This window comes from Oncorhynchus mykiss, chromosome 7 (assembly GCF_057628025.1).
Source record: "Oncorhynchus mykiss isolate SJ-2025 chromosome 7, ASM5762802v1, whole genome shotgun sequence".
Lineage (NCBI taxonomy): Eukaryota > Metazoa > Chordata > Actinopteri > Salmoniformes > Salmonidae > Oncorhynchus > Oncorhynchus mykiss.
Window position 1 is genome coordinate 28,864,154 of NC_143028.1, and position 19,755 is coordinate 28,883,908.

A 19,755-nucleotide genomic window follows, 5' to 3' on the forward strand; every position below is an offset into this window, starting at 1 on the left:
ACACCAATGCTCCAGACAGCTTGAAGGAGACAAGGCTCAAATTCAGAGTGACCCTATTAAAAATGCATCCCTGCTATTTTGGCAAATAAAACACAGGACGAAATGACAAGAAATAAAGGATAGGAAACAACCTTCACCTTTTATGTTTATGAAGGATTTTAGGATTCTATTTAAGTACCAGTATTTCTCTCTTAACAAGAAAATGAAATTGGTAGTGTGTACATGAAACCTAAATCAATATTATCAATATATGACATCCCAAACACTCATAAAAGTACACTGGTTCCAACATTTATTTCACCTTTATTTAACCAGGTAGGCAAGTTGAGAACAAGTTCTCATTTACAATTGCGACCTGGCCAAGATAAAGCAAAGCAGTTCGACAGATACAGCAACACAGAATTACACATGGAGTAAAACAAACATACAGTCAATAATACAGTAAAATAAGTATATTTACAATGTGAGCAAGTGAGGTGAGATAAGGGAGGTAAAGGCAAAAAAAGGCCATGGTGGCGAAGTAAATACAATATAGCAAGTATAAACACTTGAATGGTTGATTTGCAGTGGAAGAAAGTGCAACGTAGAGATAGAAATAATGGGGTGCAAAGGAGCAAAATAAATAAATACAGTAGGGAAAGAGGTAGTTGTTTGGGCTAAACTATAGATGAGCTATGTACAGGTGCAGTGATCTGTGAGCTGCTCTGACAGCTGGTGCTTAAAGCTAGTGAGGGAGATACGTTTTTCCAGTTTCAGAGTTTTTTGTAGTTCGTTCCAGTCATTGGCAGCAGAGAACTGGAAGGAGAGGTGGCCAAAGGAAGATTTGGTTTTGGGGGTGACCAGAGAGATATACCTGCTGGAGCGCGTGCTACAGTTGGGTGCTGCTATGGTGACCAGCGAGCTGAGATAAGGGGGTACTTTACCTAGCAGGGGCTTTTAGATGACCTGTAGCCAGTGGGTTTGGCGACGAGTATGAAGCGAGGGCCAGCCAACGAGATCATACAGATTGCAGTGGTGGGTAGTATATGAGGCTTTGGTGACAAAACGGATGGCACTGTGATAAACTGCATCCAATTTATTGAGTAGGGTATTGGAGGCTATTTTGTAAATGATCGAGGATCGAGGATTGATAGGATGGTCAGTTTTACAAGGGTATGTTTGGCAGCATGAGTGAAGGATGCTTTGTTGCGAAATAGGAAGCCAATTCTAGATTTAAATTTGGATTGGAGATGTTTGATGTGAGTCTGTAAGGAGAGTTTACAGTCTAACCAGACACCTAGGTATTTGTAGTTGTCCACATATTTTAAGTCAGAGCCATCCAGAGTAGTGATGTTGGACAGGTGGGCAGGTGCAGGCAGCGATCGGTTGAAGAGCATGCATTTAGTTTTACTTGTATTTAAGAGTAATTGGAGAGTTGTATGGCATTGAAGCTCGCCTGGAGGGTTGTTAACACAGTGTCCAAAGAAGGGCCAGAAGTATACAGTATGGTGTCGTCTGCGTAGAGGTGGATCAGAAACTCACCAGCAGCAAGAGCGACATCATTGATGTATACGGAGAAGACAGTCGGTCCAAGAATTGAACCCTGTGGCACCCCCATAGAGACTGCCAGAGGCCCGGACAACAGACAACAGACTCTATCAGAGAAGTTGTTGGTGAACCAGGCGAGGCAATCATTTGAGAAACAATACACAAATCAAACACTAATGTTTAACACATGCATGACTTCCACTGCATGATTTAAGGAATGAACATTTCAAAACAATTTTCTTGGAATGAATACTAAATTTAAGGACCCGTGGAGTCTTTAGAGTACACACCAGTTCTTAATTCATATTACAGTGCTGGAATGCTTTCCAGAGATTACAACTTCAAAGAATGCGTTTCAATATAAGAGACAAAAACATTAGCCTGCCTATAGAACGTTACTCACAAAGAAATGGCTGTAACAATGTGATAAATCTCAAATAAACATAATCATAATAACATAATAGCAGAGCAGGTTTAGACTGAGGGATATTTTAAAGGTTTGAAGAGTTATAGCGGTGTGAAAAAGTATTTGCCCCCACTGATTTCTCTATTTTGACACTGAATGTTTTTAGATCTTCAACCAAAACCTAATATTAGATAAAGGGAACCTGAGCAAACAAATAACACAACATTCTGATGGTTATTTCATTTATTTGATAAACAAAGTTATGCAAAACCCAACGCCACTGTGTGAAAAAGTAATTGCCCCATTTACAATCAATAACTGGTTTTGCCACCTTTAGCTGCAATGACTCCAACCAAATTTTCAACTTTCTGTAGTTGTTTATCAGTCTCTCACATCACAGTGGAGGAATTTTTCATTCAGAAATGCTTTAACTCAGAGACATTTTAGGGTTTTTGAGCATGAACTGCTCATTTCAGGTCCTGCCACAACATCTCAAATAGGGTTTAGGTCTGAACTTTGACTAGGCCATTCCAAAACTTTAAATGTGTTGCTTTTCAGACATTCTGTTCTAAACTTGCTTGTGTGTTTTGGATCATTGTTTTGCTGCATGACCCAGCTGAGCTCCAGCTTTTGAATGGATGGCCTGACATTCTCGCTCAGAATTATTGGATACAGGCGAAGAATAGTGCCGGAGGGGATAGCTGCCGTTTTACGGTCTCCTGACCAACTGTGCTATTTTGTTTGTTTTTCTGCATTGTTTCTAACGTATTTCTTTACTTATTTTGTACATAATGTTGCTGCTACCGTCTCTTATGACCGAAAATAGCTTCTGGACAACAAAACAGCAATTACTCACCTCGAACTGGACCCACATTTTTTTTTTGACAAGTCCGACGCAAAGGACATACTGCTTTTTGAGAACAAGCCCCGTCATTTGCGTGAAGAAAAAACTGAGAAAAGGGGGCAGAGGTCGGCCTGCCTTCTGAGAATTCGTAGATGAGTGAGTAAACCTCCACTATCATCTGTTCTATTGACCAACGTGCAATCATTGGAAAATAAAATGAAATCCTGCAACGGCCTCAGACAAACCATCAAATAGGCAAAGCGTCAATACAGGATTAAGATTGAATTCTACTACACCGGCTCCAACGCTCGTCGGATGTGGCAGGGCTTGAAAACCATTACGAACTACAAAGGGGAAAAAGCTGCAGGGATCCGGGGATCCGAGCCTACCAGACGACCTAAATGCCTTTTATGCTCGCTTCTAGGCAAGCAACACTGAAGCATGCATGAGAGCACCAGCTGTTCCGGACGACTCTGTGACCACGCTCTACGTAGCCGATGTGAGCAAGACCTTTAAACAGATCAATATTCACAAAGCCGCTGGGCCAGATGGATTACCAGGATGTGTACTCAAAGCATGCGCGGACAAACTGGCAAGTGTCTTCATTGACATTTCAACCTCTCCCTGACCGAGTCTGTAATACCTACATGTTTCAAGCAGACCACCATAGTCCCTGTGCCCAAGGAAGCGAAGGTAACTTGCCTAAATTATTACCGCCCTGTAGCACTCAAGTCGGTAGACATGAAGTGCTTTGAAAGACTGGTCATGGCTCACATCCACACCATCATCCTGGAAGCCCTAGACCCACTCCAATTCGCATACCGCCCCAACAGATCTGCAAGTGACGCAATCTCAATTGTAACACACACTGCCCTTTCCCACCTGGACAAAAGGAACACCTATGTGAGAATGCCGTTCATTCTCTCTGTATTTAGTGTGGTATACAGCTTATCATGAGATACTCTACCTCAGGCAAGCAAAACCTCAAGAATTCCTTAGATATTGTGCACCAGCTGTTGTTTACAAATAAACATAGTCCACCACTTACCAGACGCTGCTGTTCTATCCTGCCGATACAGCGTATAACCAGCCAGCTGTATGTTGATAAGGTCGTCGTTCAGTCACGACTCCGTGAAGCATAAGATATTACAGTTTTAATGTCCCGTTGGTAGTTTAATCTTACCTCGTAGGTCGTCAATCTTTTTTTGTTGCAATGATTGCATGTTAGCTAGTAGAACGGAAAGCAGTGGGGGTTTATTCGATCCCCTATGAATTCTCAGAAGGCTTCCGTCCTCTTTTCCTCTATCTTCTCTTACGCAAATGACAGGGATTTGGGCCTGTTCCCGGAAAGCAGTATGGCCTTCATGTCAGGCTCGTCGGACTCATTAAAACCTCTCTGGGATACCTGAGGCCTCTCTGGGACACCCACCTGGCCAAAAGCCAGGGAAAATGCAGAGCGCAAAATTCTAATAAATTACTATAAAAATCTAACTTTCATTAAATAAGACATGCAAGACAGCAAATTAAAGCTACACTTGTTGTGAATCCAGCCAACATGTCAGATTTCAAAAAGGCTTTTCGGCAAAAGCATAAGATGCTATTATCTGATGATAGTACAACAGTAAACAATGAGAGAGTAGCATATTTCAACCCTGCAGGCGTGACACAAAACGCAGAAATAAAAATATAATTAATGCCTTACCTTTGACTAACTTCTTTTGTTGGCACTCCAATATGTCCCATAAACATCACAAATGGTCCTTTTGTTCGATTAATTCCGTCCATATATATCCAAAATGTCCATTTATTTGGTGTGTTTGATCCAAAAAAACACCGCTTCCAAATTGCGCAACGTCACTACAAAATATCTCAAAAGTTACCTGAAACTTTGCCAAAACATTTCAAACTACTTTTTTAATACAACTTTAGGTATTTTTAAACGTTAATAATCGATCAAATTGAAGACGGGATGATCTGTGTTCAATACAGGAGGAATACAAACTGACGCTACTTTTCTGGTCACGCGCCTCTATCAAAAAGTACACATGAAGTGACTCTCGTTCTGAGCTGTGCTACTTCTTCATTACACAAAGGAAAAACCTCAACCAATTTTGTACAGACTGGTGACATCCAGTGGAAGCGGTAGGAACTGCAGGAAAGTCGATTAGAAATCAGGATTCGCCATGAAAACCCATTGAAAAGACAGTGACCTCAATTTTTTTTAATATGAATGGTTTGTCACCGGGGTTTCGCCTGCTAAATAAGTTCTGTTATACTCACAGACATGATTCAAACATTTTTCGAAACTTCAGAGTGTTTTCGTTCCAAATCTACTAATAATATGCATATCTTATATTCTGGGGATGAGTAGCAGGCAGTTGAATTTGGGCACACTATTCATCCAAAAGTGAAAATGCTGCCCATTATCCCGAAGAAGTTAAAGGAAAAAAAAGCTTATTTCAGTTCATGGAGAGTAATCGCTGTTCTGATGTCCAGAAGTTAGTCTTCGGTTATAAAAGACAGTAGCAACAACATTATGTACAGAATAAGTTTTAAAAAATAAGTTACAAGCAACGCAAATAAATAAACAAAAAAACACATTTGGTTAGGAGCATGTAAAACGTCAGCCATCTTCTTCGGCGCCATGATATGCCATGATGGTTCCTTCTATTATTAAGGCAAGTTGTCCAGGTCATGGGGCAGCAAAGCATCCCCAAACCATCGCACTACCACAACCATGCTTGACCATTGGTATGAGGTTGTTTCTGTGAAATGCAGTGTTTGGTTTTTTCCAGACATAACGGGACCCTTGTCTTCCAAAAAGTTCCACGTTTGACTCATCTGTCCATAGAACATTCTTCCAAGAGTCTTGACGATCATCCAGGTGCTTCCATGTGCTTTTTTGCAAACTTGAGTCTACTTTTTGGACGGCATGGATCTTGTTATGTCTGGTATGGCATGGGTCCCACAATGGGATAAATCTCAAATAAACATAATCAGATAAATAGAGCAGGGTTAGGTTGGGTCATATATTAAAGGTTTGAGGACTTATACATCTACAGTAATTAAATAATTTGAATTCATTAAAAAACAATTGACATAGATCATTATTCCAATTATAATAATGATCTATGTAATAATACGTTTGGGCTCCCGAGTGGCGCAGCGATCTAAGGCACTGCTTCTCAGTGCAAGAGGCGTCAGTACAGTCCCTGGTCCGAATCCAGGCTGTATCACATCCGGCTGTGATTGGGAGTCCCATAGGGTGGCGCACAATTGGTTGGGGTTTGGCTGAGGTAGGCCGTCATTGTAAATATGAATTTGTTCTTAACTGACTTGTCTAGTTAAATAAAGGGCACATTTTTGTTTAAGTTGGCAGGATAAGGCAATATTTGCTTTTTGTTGGAACAAGCAATATTTTCAGAGAACTCAGTTGTGATTTTTGGTCATCAAACTGGGTTATTTCGATGAATTTCTTAATTAATGTCCTTATACCTTATACTTAAGGTATATTTTGTAGGATGATGTTTTATACTCTGTGGAAGAACAGGCAGTTCTATGACGCCTAATGTGATGTCTGGGCTCACAGGGGTGTGGCCACTGACTAGTCTTTATATCAAAATCCGTAATCTCATTTAGAAGGTTAACATCACATCACATCTTTTCACAAATAGTTTCATGTTTAATCAAATAAGTTTCACAATATTTAGATGTAAACCTGACAGCTGGGAAATGTACACTTTAAGAGATACAGTTATGTGTGTTTCCTATCCCTCACGAGACCATTAAATGAAACACACTAGTCATAACTGTCCCTTAAGTGTCCAGGGACCATTCCCACATTCTCAAAAGTAGAAATATTGTCTAATTCTCCCATTTTGGAGATTAGGAGTTTGGCCAAATCTCTCTTTGTTCTCTCTCCCTCAATACTGCATTTCCAAAGGGGGAGTGGGTCCCTTCCAGGAATGTATGACCTGTCGATGATACTCCCCCAGAGACAGTCATGACAGAGTGAAAAACCCAGCAGCTTTGCGTGTGGCCCAGTATGTGCACACGAGTGTGTGTCTACACTGTGTGTGTATGTCACACTATATTCAGAAGGGAAAGCTATTTGTCCAAAAATGGCGTATCATTCTCCATCACACACACGCATGCACACAGCAGCGTTGCAATTCTTGACACAAACCGGTGTGCCTGGCACCTACTACCAAACCCCGTTCAAAGGCACTTAAATATTTTGTCTTGCCCATTCACTCTCTGAATGGCACACATACACAAATCATGTCTCAATTGTCTCAAGGCTTAAAAATCTTTCTTTAACCTGTTTCCTCACCTTCATCTACACTGATTGAAGTGGATTTAACAGGTGACATCAATAAGGGATCATAGCTTTCACTTGGGTTCCCATGGTCAGTCTATGTCATGGAAAAAGCAGGTGTTCCTAATGTTTTGTGCACTAAGTGTATATTGACCTGCTGAAAGGTGAATTTGTCTACCAGTATCTGTTGGAAAGCAGAGTGAAACAGATTTTCTCTAGGACATTGCCTGTGCTTGGCTCTATTTAGTTTATTTTTTATCCCCACCAAAAAAACAAAGTCCTAGCCGATGACAAGCATACCCATGACATGAAGATAACATGAACATGCAGCCACCACCATCCTCTATGATGTGTTGTGTTGGATTTGTCCCAATCATAACGCTTTGTATTCAGGTCACAAAATGTATTTCTTTGCCACATTTTTTTGCAGTTTTACTTTAGTGCCTTATTGCAAACAGGATCCATGTACTATAATATTTTTACTCTGTAGAGGCTTCCTTCTTTTCACTCTGTCATTTATGTTAGTATTGTGGAGTAACTCAAATGTTGTTGATCCATTCCCATTTGTCTCCTATCACAGCCATTAAACTCTGTAACTGTTTTAAAGTCACCATTGGCATGGTGAAATCCCTGAGTGGTTTCGTTCCTCTGTATCTTTGTAATCACTGGGTGTATTGATACACCATCCAGAGTGTAATTAATAACTTCACCATGCTCAATGGCATATTAAAAGTCTGCTTCTTTCAATTTTACCCATCTACCAATAGGTGACCTTCTTTGCGAGGCATTGGAAAACCTCCTTGGTCTCTGTGCTTGAAATTCACTGCTCGACTGAGGGACCTTACAGATGATTGTATATGTGGGGTACAGATATGAGGTAGTCATAAAAAAATTGTGTTAAACACTATTATTGCACACAGTGAGTCCATGCAACTTATTATGTGACTTGTTAAGCACAATTTTACTCCTGAACTTATTTAGACTTGCCTTCGCAAAGAGGTTGAATAGTTATTGACTCAAGACATTTCAGCTATAAATCTTTTATAATGTGTAAACATAAAAAAATAACATAATTCCACTCAATTATGGAATATTGTGTGTAAAACAGTGACAAAAAAATCTACATTTTATGCATTTTCAATTTAGGCTGTAATACAACAAAATGTGGAAAAAGTCAAGGGTTGTGAATACTTATAAAGGCAATGTATAACAAATAACTGTCACTTATGTATACCAAAAATGTGAATGTAAAAAAAAGAAGTACAAGCTGCTCTATGGAATGTTGACGATGAGTTATGAACAAAAATAGAGAAGTAACTGTACAGTGAATAACAACAAACAAAGTGCACAGTAGTTTCCCTTACATTTTTCAAACATATTTTAACCGATTATGCATTGTACCTTTTTGTCCATTTTCTAATATAATAATTCAGGACCAAATCCCAGATATGTGCATGCAATTTGACGTTTTGTTGAAATCAGCTAATCATGTATCTGAAGTTAGAATTTGGCCGTTAGTGAGGCACAAAAGTACATTTAACGAAGACTGAGGTACTATTTCTTTAATTACATTTTAATGAAATTAAGGTTCTACTGGGTCATATAAAATTATACAGTGTATGGTATAAAAGTGATCTCCAATTTCCAATGCCACACAGTTGTTTTAGGAGTACCAACAGTGGAAGATAATAAAATTGTACCACATGAGTGAAAAAATAGGTAGCGCTGGCAGATCTCCTTGATCTCCTGCTCCATCTGGGGGTCCAGGGAGGCCAGCTCCTCCACGCTCCATGTTCGCATAAAAGGGGTCCCCTTTATTACCGCATGCTATTTACCCTGAAATTTGACACTGGTTCAAGCATAGCATGGAATGTTCACGCAAAGTCATCAATTATATTAAGTTTGTACTTGAGCTGAAAGATGTATAAGAATCACAGGTTCAAGCCATGCACAAACACCACCAATACAATTACAACAACAAAAAAACATTTAGATCCTTACAAAATCCTCAAATACAGGCTCTCGGTAACAATTGATAAGAGATTGACAAGATGGGTGAGCATTGAGGCTCACACACATTGCACCAAATGTGGATGTAGCGTCCGTCTGCCATCTGACTGACAATATTTTCACGATTCCACATGTAAAATCAGTGCGCACTCGCATCGCAAATTAAAGCCAGCACTCAAATCAAATCAAATGTTATTTGTCACATACTTCGGAAAAACAACAGGTGTGGACTAACATTGAAATGCTTACTTACAGGCCCTTCCCAACAATGCAGAGAGAAAGAAAATTGAGAAAGTGGCGCTAAGTGCTCTCGGCCAGCAAATGCTATTGGTGTGTGTGAGCCTTTATAGTAGTTAGGCTATATGCCAGATTAGGATCTCATGTCTGGCTATGTTTCCCCTTGGGATTCCCCCTGAGCTTTTACGAGCAATCTAAAGCTAATTATATCCCCCACCACCACCTCCACCAGTCAATAGAGTAAAAATAACAGTGGTGTCTTCATCATAGGCAGAGAGCCTTGAGAAGCCCCTGACAACCTACTGGGCCAGAAGAGCAGCTGACAGACTCATCGTAGAGCACAGTGGGTAAGATAGATCAAATGGCCAGGTTATTAATTGAGATATGGACACACCTTTGGCTCATCCATACAGGCATGGACGACTGTGTGTTCATGTGAGATACACCCAACAAAGAATGGTAAAGAACCATGGGACAATAACCCAATAGCTATGTGTAACTGATAAGGTTCATTTTTGGATTTGAGACACCTAGAGTTTTATAAATGGGGTGGCCAGGGGGTGGCCAAAACTACTTCAGGGGGTCCATAGACCATGACAGAAAATTTGTATGTAACCCTAACCTGGCATCTAAGGAGCATGAATTAATCCAATGATTGCTGATTAGAGGTAGAAGTGATAATTCACTTCACCCAGAGTTCTTCAATGTGGCAGATAGTGTGGTCCAAAAGGGTTACTTCACTAGAATTCTTTAACATACTATGATTGAGACACTGACTAATCTCGGAACCGCAGCTCAATTTCTTTCTCTCTCACACACACACTGTACTGTACTTACATACATGGAGAGTCTTGGGTCACTCTGTTTTCATGAATATATAATCTGGTCTATAAGTGGTGAACATCCAAAATATTTTCAGAAAATAAAGTTCAAGCACCAAGGAGATAAGATAGCATTTGTGTGTTACATAAATTGCATAGTTTATTTACAAAAAAGTACATTTACAAAAAAACACTGCAACTTGGCATACCAGGTATCAAGCAGAAATGGACTTGAAAAATACAAATCATTTTGGTGCCCATCAATATTACAAATTTACAGTATCATAAACTATCATAAAAAAAGAAACATCCCCTTTTCAGGACCCTGTCTTTCAAAGATAATTCGTAAAAATCTAAAATCCATTGTAAAGGGTTCAAACACTGTTTCCCATGCTTGTTCAACGAACCATAAACAATTAATGAACATGCATCTGTGGAACGGTCGTTAAGACACTAACAGCTTGCAGACGGTAGGCAATTAAGGTCACAATTATGAAAATTTAAGACACTAAAGAGGCCTTTCTACTGACTCTGAAAAACACCAAAAGAAAGATGCCCAGGGTCCCTGCTCATCTGTGTGAACGTGCCTTAGGCATGCTGCAAGGAGGCATGAGGACTGCAGATGTGGCCAGGTCAATAAATGGCAATGTCTGTACTGTGAGACGCCTAAGACAGCGCTACAGGGAGACAGGATGGACAGCTGATTGTCCTCACAGTGGCAGACCACGTGTAACAACACCTGCACAGGGTCGGTACATCCGAACATCACACCTGCGGGACAGGTGCAGGATGGCAACAACAACTGCCCAAGTTACACCAGGAACGCACAATCCCTCCATCAGTGCTCAGACTGTCCGCACTAGGCTGAGAGAGAATGTACTGAGGGCTTGTAGGCCTGTTGTAAGGCTGGTCCTCACCAGACATCACCGACAACGGTGTTGCCTATGGGCACAAAACCACCGTCCCAGGACCAGACAGGACTGGCAAAAAGTGCTATTCACTGACGAGTCACGGTTTTGTCTCACCAGAGGTGATGGTCAGATTCACGTTTATCGTTGAAGGAATGAGCGTTGCACTCTGGAGCAGGATCGAGGCCTGTACTCTGGAGCAGGATCGATTTGGAGGTGGAGGGTTCATCATGGTCTGGGGTGGTGTGTCACAGCATCATCGGACTAAGCTTGTTGTCATTGCAGGCAATCTCAATGCTGTGCATTACTGGGAAGACATCCTCCTCCCTCATGTGGTACCCTTCTTGCATGCTTATCCTGACATGACCCTCATCCTGACATGACCCTCCAGCCATTCTGCTCATCCTGTGTGTGATTTCCTGCAAGACCGGAATGTCAGTGTTCTGCCATGGCCAGCACAGAACCCGGATCTCAATCCCATTGAGCACATCTGGGACCTGTTGGATTGGAGGGTGAGGGATAGGGCCATTCCCCCCAGAAATGTCCGGGAACTTGCAGGTGCCTTGGTGGAAGATTGGGGTAACATCTCACAGCAAGAACTGGCAAATCTGGTGCAGTCCATGAGGAGGAGATCCACTGCAGTACTTAATGTAGCTGGTGGCCACACCAGATACTGACTGTTACTTTTGATTTGGACCCCCCCTTTGTTCAAGGACACATTATTTCATTTATGTTAGTCACATGTCTGTGGAACTTGTTCATTTTATGTCTCAGTTGTTGAATCTTGTTATATTCATACAAATATTTACACATGTTAGGTTTGCTGAAAATAAATGCAGTTGACAGTGAGTGAACTTTCTTTTTTGCTGAGTTTATTTATGCTCATATATATTATGTTAACTAATAGCAAAGAAGTTTTGGAATTGGCCTAATCAAGACCTAATTAAATCTGTGTGACATGATACCCTTTGGATTTATCATTTTAGAATGTCAGTGTACTAGCTAGTACACAGTGCAGGTTTTAATCATGATCAGAGGGACCGCCTAAGTGCCAAATTATCCTAGGTAGATTTAAAACAGCATAATTCTGCAGTTCTGGTGAGAGCTGGCAAAATGTTTCACAAACTCATCCACTCAACACTGAGAATTCCAAGGTGACTTTTTCTTTTTTTATTACACATGGAGTAAACAATTAGAGTTACACATGGAGTAAACAATTAACAAGTCAATAACACAGTAGAAAAAAAAGAGAGTCTATATACATTGTGTGCAAAAGGCATGAGCAGGTAGGCGAATAATTACAATTTTGCAGATTAACACTGGAGTGATTTAACCTGTCATCAACTATTGTTGTCCTAAGGTGGGTTTTAATCAGTTTTAATGCTGAGAAGCTTCTCTGTAACAACAGAAATCTTACAAAGTCGAAATAGCTCATGGATGACCTCTTTATAAGGTTCTAGAAACACAACAAAGTCAAGGAGAGTGGACGGTCTGTCACTTCCACTTCCCTCTCTCCTATCAAGAAGCCGCTTGGTTTAATGAACCTCATGTTTGAGGTCTTCTAAATCTGACTCAAAGGTCTGAGCAAAGGCAAACAGAGGCTCCTCATTCAAGAACGTTGTACTCTTTGGGTTGAGAGACTAGATCCTTTGCATTATCTCGTAATTCTTCTTTGAAAAACGTATCTGCAGTTCAGCTGTGAGATTGTCAAGCAGCTGATAAAAGACAGCTCTTTGGGAGCTCTCACCAACACTTTGGTCACAATTTTTCTGTCCTACAGTGCTCATCATAAATTAGTCGTGAAATCTTAATGTTTTAGGCTGTCTTTTACATGCTGTTTGTACACTTATTTTGCGGTGCTCTGGAATCTCTTCAACCTCTTTCCATAGTTACCCTCACTTCTGTAGTCCTGTAATGTGTCTGTAAGGGCACCTGCTAAATCCACAGCCTTTGCTAGGTCGAGAGAGCTTGATTGGAGCATGTCAGAAAGACATTTGGCATCACCAAGCACGTTACAAAAGTTAACCAGAAGCCATATGAAATGTAAATCTATATGAGAAAGAAGGCCCTTTGCCTCCACTAATCTATCACCACTATTTTCAAGTGTGATATCCTGTAGCACTCTTAGAACTGCTGGAAGCCTGTCCCTCAGATTACGGCAGGCCATGTATCTGCATGTCCACCTTACATCCATCCGTAAGTCTTTGTAGTTCCCTGGGCTGCTGCTGTTTCTGAACTGCAAGCCACTTGAGATGAACGTACGAGCCAGATACAATGATATAAAGCTACTGCAGGAGAGCAAAAAAGTGAACTGCCTCAGGCACTGATTTTACAGCATCGACAATAACCAAATTCCACAAATGTGCATTTCAGTGCACACAAAATGCAAATCTGTTTTTAATCCGTGCAGACACACCAGAATGCTTTCCGCTATACACCGTCATAGCCTTGCCCCACAAGAGTATTTCTGTAGTCCAGACCATGTTTTGCAAGGCGATCAATTATAATTTTTGTGAGACCTGCTGCATCTAAGACTGAAAGTGTAAAAAGCTTTCGTGGATGGCCCTGTTGTAATAGTACCTCACAACTAAAGACATTTGTTCTATTTTCTTTAAATCTTTGGTTTCATCTGCAATTATACTAAAAACTTCACTTTCTTATTATTACTTCACTTTCTCATATTATTTCACTTTGTACCATCTCAGCTAAGCCCTCAAGAACTTCATTCTGGATTTGGTGGCTTTTGTACTTAGCATTGCCAAATGCATTCATCCTTTTCTCTCATGCTTTGCTATTTCTTCTAAGATTGTCAAAAAATTACCCTTGTTGTGAGAGTCATCAGACTCTTGATGACCTCTCTGCGCTATATTATGAGTGGCAGTTAATTAATAGGAGCACATCTGCAATTGTTTTAATGTAAGTACAGTTTTCCTCCACTTTTGTTTTTCTGGTCCTCAATGAGTTGCTGTCAATAGCCCTCTTATGCTGATTCCAAGCATACATAACATTGATATGATGCTCTGCCATCGAATGAAGCTTAAACCCAGAATCTTTAAATAGCGCCGTTTTCCAGTTACAAAAACCTGACAGGCAAATTCAGGTGTATTGGGCAGAGAAAAATGCCTACAGGCGAAACAATAAGTTGAATCTTGATTTACAGAATATTCAAACCATGAATTGTCCTTATACCAGGAGCTGTTGAAAGCCACTTTCCTAGTACCATGCTGAGTTCTGGGAAATGTTTTCAAACACAGCTGTACAGGACCCTCTTCTCTGGATCTTGAAATGTCTGAAATACACGTTAAATAATGTGTCATACCTCTATGGAAATGTATAATTAAGGGATCCACAAGATTAGACACTAACAGCTGCTAACTAAAATGTGTAGTTTAATGTATAGGCCTGGCCTACCATTGGGTCCTTTTGGAACAGAAGTCTGATATCTCTCCCTTTCTTTTCATGTTTAATTGACCCTATGCAAAAATAAGTCTATGGTTACATATAAGCATCCAATTACCCACATTTTAGTTAAATCTCAATCTTAATTACAAATCCCCATTATCATAACTGTACCTTAAAATCAACTACCAGCCTAAATTACTAGTTAGATCATGGCTAGCCATACTCTGCAGTAAGTAACTTAGCTAGCTACAATTTTTTACACCTTTACGACAACAAACAGGGTATCTGAGGATTGCGGTAATCTTTTGAGTAACGTTAACAGATTGATAATAACAATTGTTCGTTTTGAGTTCAAGTACGAAAATCTAACTGAGTTAATGGATTTGAAATAGCTGAATGTTAACTTGCTGAACACCAACAGCTGTTGCCTACTAGTTACCCCACATTAGCTAAACATTTGTATACTGTAATTTACGACACAACACTGTATTACTAGCACAACTTACTTGATGTGAGCTTCAAGTTCCTTGATGTCCACATCACCAACAAACTAGAATGGTCCAAATACACCAAGACAGTCGTAAAGAGGGCACGACAAAGCCTATTCCACCTCAGGAAAACTAAAAAGATGTGGCATGTGTCCTCAGATCCTCAAAAGGTTCTACAGCTGCAACATCGAGAGCATTGACTGATGTCAATTAGCATCAATTAGTACGGCAACTTCTCAGCCGCAAGGCACTACAGAGGGTAGTGCATACCGCTCAGTACATCACTGGGGCTAAGCTGCCTGACATCCAGGACCTCTACACCAGGTAGTTTCAGAGGAAGGCCCTACAAATGGTCAAAGACTCCACCCCAGTCATAGACTGTATACTATCGATAGACTCTATACTATCGCATGGCAAGAAGCACCAGAGCGCCAAGTCTAGGACAAAAAGGCTTCTCAACAGCTTTTACCCCCAAGCCATAAGACTCCTGAACAGGTAATCAAATGGCTACACCCCCCCACACACTTTATGCTGCTGCTACTCTCTGTTTATCATATATGCACAGTCACTTTAACTATACATTCGTGTACATACTACCCCAATTAGCCCGACTAACCGGTGCCACCCAGACTATCTGCATTGTGTCCCACCACCCGCCACCCCCTCTTTTACGCTACTGCTACTCTCTTTTTATCATATACAGTATATGCATAGTCACTTTAACTATATGTACATACTACCTCAATTAGCCCGACTAACCATTGCCTGAATATAGCCTCGCTACTGTTATAGCCTCGCTACTGTTATTATTCACAGTCTTTTTACTATTGTTTTTTATTTTCTTACTTATCTATTGTTCACCTAATACCTATTTTTTCTTAAAGATTGCACTGTTGGTTAGGGCCTGTAAATAAGCATTTCACTGTAAGGTATCACACCTGTTGTATCCGGCGCACGTGACATACTTTGATTTGAGATGTAAACACAATGTTATGCTAAATTGGAAACCGATCTCTCTTATCTGATTAACTGGCTGCTAATGGAGCCAAAGGTCTAACGTTAACTTACACAGTGACTCAATGTCATAAAAGTTGTTCCGGAAACCTAAACCGATGCTAAACCTTAAAATTTACTTCAAATATGATGCTTTCGCCAGTCGCAATTAGGAGCTCATGGAACTGTGGAAATATTCTCTCTTCTGTATGTTCTTCTTATTCTTATACTTCTGTATCTCACAACCAACGTTAATATTCTCTCTTCCTCATCCTCGATTTGAAAAATGCGCCGCCGAACATCAAAATAAATGCATCTTTCAACAAGGAATTAGATGTCAATTAGCATCAAACTGCCAGTAGCGAATTAAATGTCCAGTGCCACCCTGGACACCCCTCTGGCGCCGCCCCTGCTAGAACGTCCTTTAAGAGTTTGCTCCGACCCCAAAACAGACCTTCTAGTGAGTTCCAAAGTCAGGTGAAAGACATGGAGAGTGGAGGATGATGGAAACTAGCCTAACAAATTGGACAAATAGAGGCTATTCTCTATGCTATGTAGTGATAGTACAGTGCCTTGCGAAAGTATTCGGCCCCCTTGAACTTTGCGACCTTTTGCCACATTTCAGGCTTCAAACATAAAGATATAAAACTGTATTTTTTTGTGAAGAATCAACAACAAGTGGGACACAATCATGAAGTGGAACGACATTTATTGGATATTTCAAACTTTTTTAACAAATCAAAAACTGAGAAATTGGGCGTGCAAAATTATTCAGCCCCTTTACTTTCAGTGCAGCAAACTCTCTCCAGAAGTTCAGTGAGGATCTCTGAATGATCCAATCTTGACCTAAATGACTAATGATGATAAATACAATCCACCTGTGTGTAATCAAGTCTCCGTATAAATGCACCTGCACTGTGATAGGCTCAGAGGTCCGTTAAAAGCGCAGAGAGCATCATGAAGAACAAGGAACACACCAGGCAGGTCCGAGATACTGTTGTGAAGAAGTTTAAAGCCGGATTTCCCAAGCTTTAAACATCCCAAGGAGCACTGTGCAAGCGATAATATTGAAATGGAAGGAGTATCAGACCACTGCAAATCTACCAAGACCTGGCCATCCCTCTAAACTTTCAGCTCATACAAGGAGAAGACTGATCAGAGATGCAGCCAAGAGGCCCATGATCACTCTGGATGAACTGCAGAGATCTACAGCTGAGGTGGGAGACTCTGTCCATAGGACAACAATCAGTCGTATATTGCACAAATCTGGCCATTATGGAAGAGTGGCAAGAAGAAAGCCATTTCTTAAAGATATCCATAAAAAGTGTAGTTTAAAGTTTGCCACAAGCCACCTGGGAGACGCACCAAACACGTGGAAGAAGGTGCTCTGGTCAGATGAAACCAAAATTGAACTGTTTGGCAACAATGCAAAATGTTATGTTTGGCGTAAAAGCAACACAGCTCATCACCCTGAACACACCATCCCCACTGTCAAACATGGTGGTGGCAGCATCATGGTTTGGGCCTGCTTTTCTTCAGCAGGGACAGGGAAGATGGTTAAAATTGATGGGAAGATGGATGGAGCCAAATACAGGACCATTCTGGAAGAAAATCTGATGGAGTCTGCAAAAGACCTGAGACTGGGACGGAGATGTGTCTTCCAACAAGACAATGATCCAAAACATAAAGCAAAATCTACAATGGAATGGTTCAAAAATAAACATATCCAGGTGTTAGAATGGCCAAGTTAAAGTCCAGACCTGAATCCAATCGAGAATATGTGGAAATAACTGAAAACTGCTGTTCACAAATGCTCTCCATCCAACCTCACTGAGCTCGAGCTGTTTTGCAAGGAGGAATGGGAAAAAAAATTCAGTCTCTCGATGTGCAAAACTGATAGAGACATACCCCAAGCGACTTACAGCTGTAATCGCAGCAAAAGGTGGCGCTACAAAGTATTAACTTAAGGGGGCTGAATAATTTTGCACGCCCAATTTTTCAGTTTTTGATTTGTTAAAAAAGTTTGAAATATCCAATAAATGTCGTTCCACTTCATGATTGTGTCCCACTTGTTGTTGATTCTTCACAAAAAAATACAGTTTTATATCTTTATGTTTGAAGCCTGAAATGTGGCAAAAGGTCGCAAAGTTCAAGGGGGCCGAATACTTTCGCAAGGCACTGTACCTCACTTGCTTTGGCAATGTTAACATGTGTTTCCCATGACAATAAAGCCCCCTGAAATGATTTTTTTTTACAAAAGGATAGATTTGGAGTTAGATAAACGTGGATTTTTCGACAGGTACATATACAGGTTTGCTACTCTCCACAGCATGGCGTTCGCTCCAGATCAAAACTCCAAACCTACAATCTAATTTTGACCAACGTTAACTGGAGAGATTACTGCTTCCAATGTTTTATTTTTCCAAGCTATAATGGAGGGTGCTCTAGCAAACAAACAGCAGAGACCTAAGGACACCATCCAACCTGGAACTGAGCTGCCAGGCCTGAAAGGACAGACCAGATACAAATTCAATTAGCACTAGGGTGTGAAGTAAAAGGGCTTTTGGCCCAACAAGTGTCAGGACTATTTGTAGTGTCCTCTGAAGCTCCCTCCTGCTGTTCAAAGACCATTCACTGGCATTTTCTACAAGTAATCTGCCTCCAGAAATAAAAGCTTTGTCCAAGTGGCTGTGACACTCATCTACTCCCATTGCCTCCTACACACACTACTGCTTGGATTCCACCTGGCGATCTGCTCACCATCTGTCCTGGCCTGTCTTCACCTGTCTGGTACAGGTACCTTACACCACACACACCCCTCTCTCTCTCGCCTCCAGCACACACGCACTGTTGGGGCGAGTGACTCTGAACTTACAATGGCTAGCCCCAAGTCGTTATATATATATATTTTTTTTCTTGTGCATTTTGCCTCAAGACTCTGTTGCCTCAATGATCTTGTTGCCACCTGATGCACATTCAGATGTCAAATCAGCACTGCAGAGCTCTCCCAGTGCCTTGATTGTACTATCTGGAAATATGCATGTACACCCTGGCCAATCTACTGTTGCTAGCCCCAATTCTGACTCGTGCTCTGATAACTGCTTCACTGATTTCTGCTATCGTAAAAGTCTGGGTTTTCTGTATGTTAACACTAGAAGCTTATTACATAAAATGGATCAATTGAAAGTTCACAGCTCCAATCCAGATGTGTTGGTCATTACTGAGACGTGGTTAACCTTAACCTGGTTATAACCTTTTTCAGCAAGACAGATCTTCCAAAGGTGGGGGAGTGGCAATCTTCACCAAGGTTCACCTTCGGTGTTCGATTGTCTCCACCAAGTCTGTCCCCAAACAATTTGATTTGCTGGTAATTAAGCATTACACTTTCCAATAGCTAATAGTTGACTGTTGCTGGGTGCTATTGTCCTCCATCAGCACCGGCCTACAGCCAAGCAAATACCCCAAAATAGTGTCCAGTGGGGAATGGGGTGCAGTGTGAAAACCCCTGACGTTGGTAATTGGCCACAGCCCTTACCTTCCTTTACTTGGTGTGTTCAGAGTAGAGGAGCTTTTGGAGACAAAAACGTGGTAATTCATAATCTCTCTCGTGCATAATGCAGATAAATGCTATCCCCCAGCTGTTCTAGCACACATTCATCCAGAGTTGCAATTTAAGGTAGCAGCATGGCCACCTGTTCTACAACCATAATTTCATAAGGCAGAAAGTACTTCCATAAAGCATTCTGCCCACAGACTGTCTGTAGTGACATTTAGGTCAGTGTTTCCCAACTATTTCCTTGA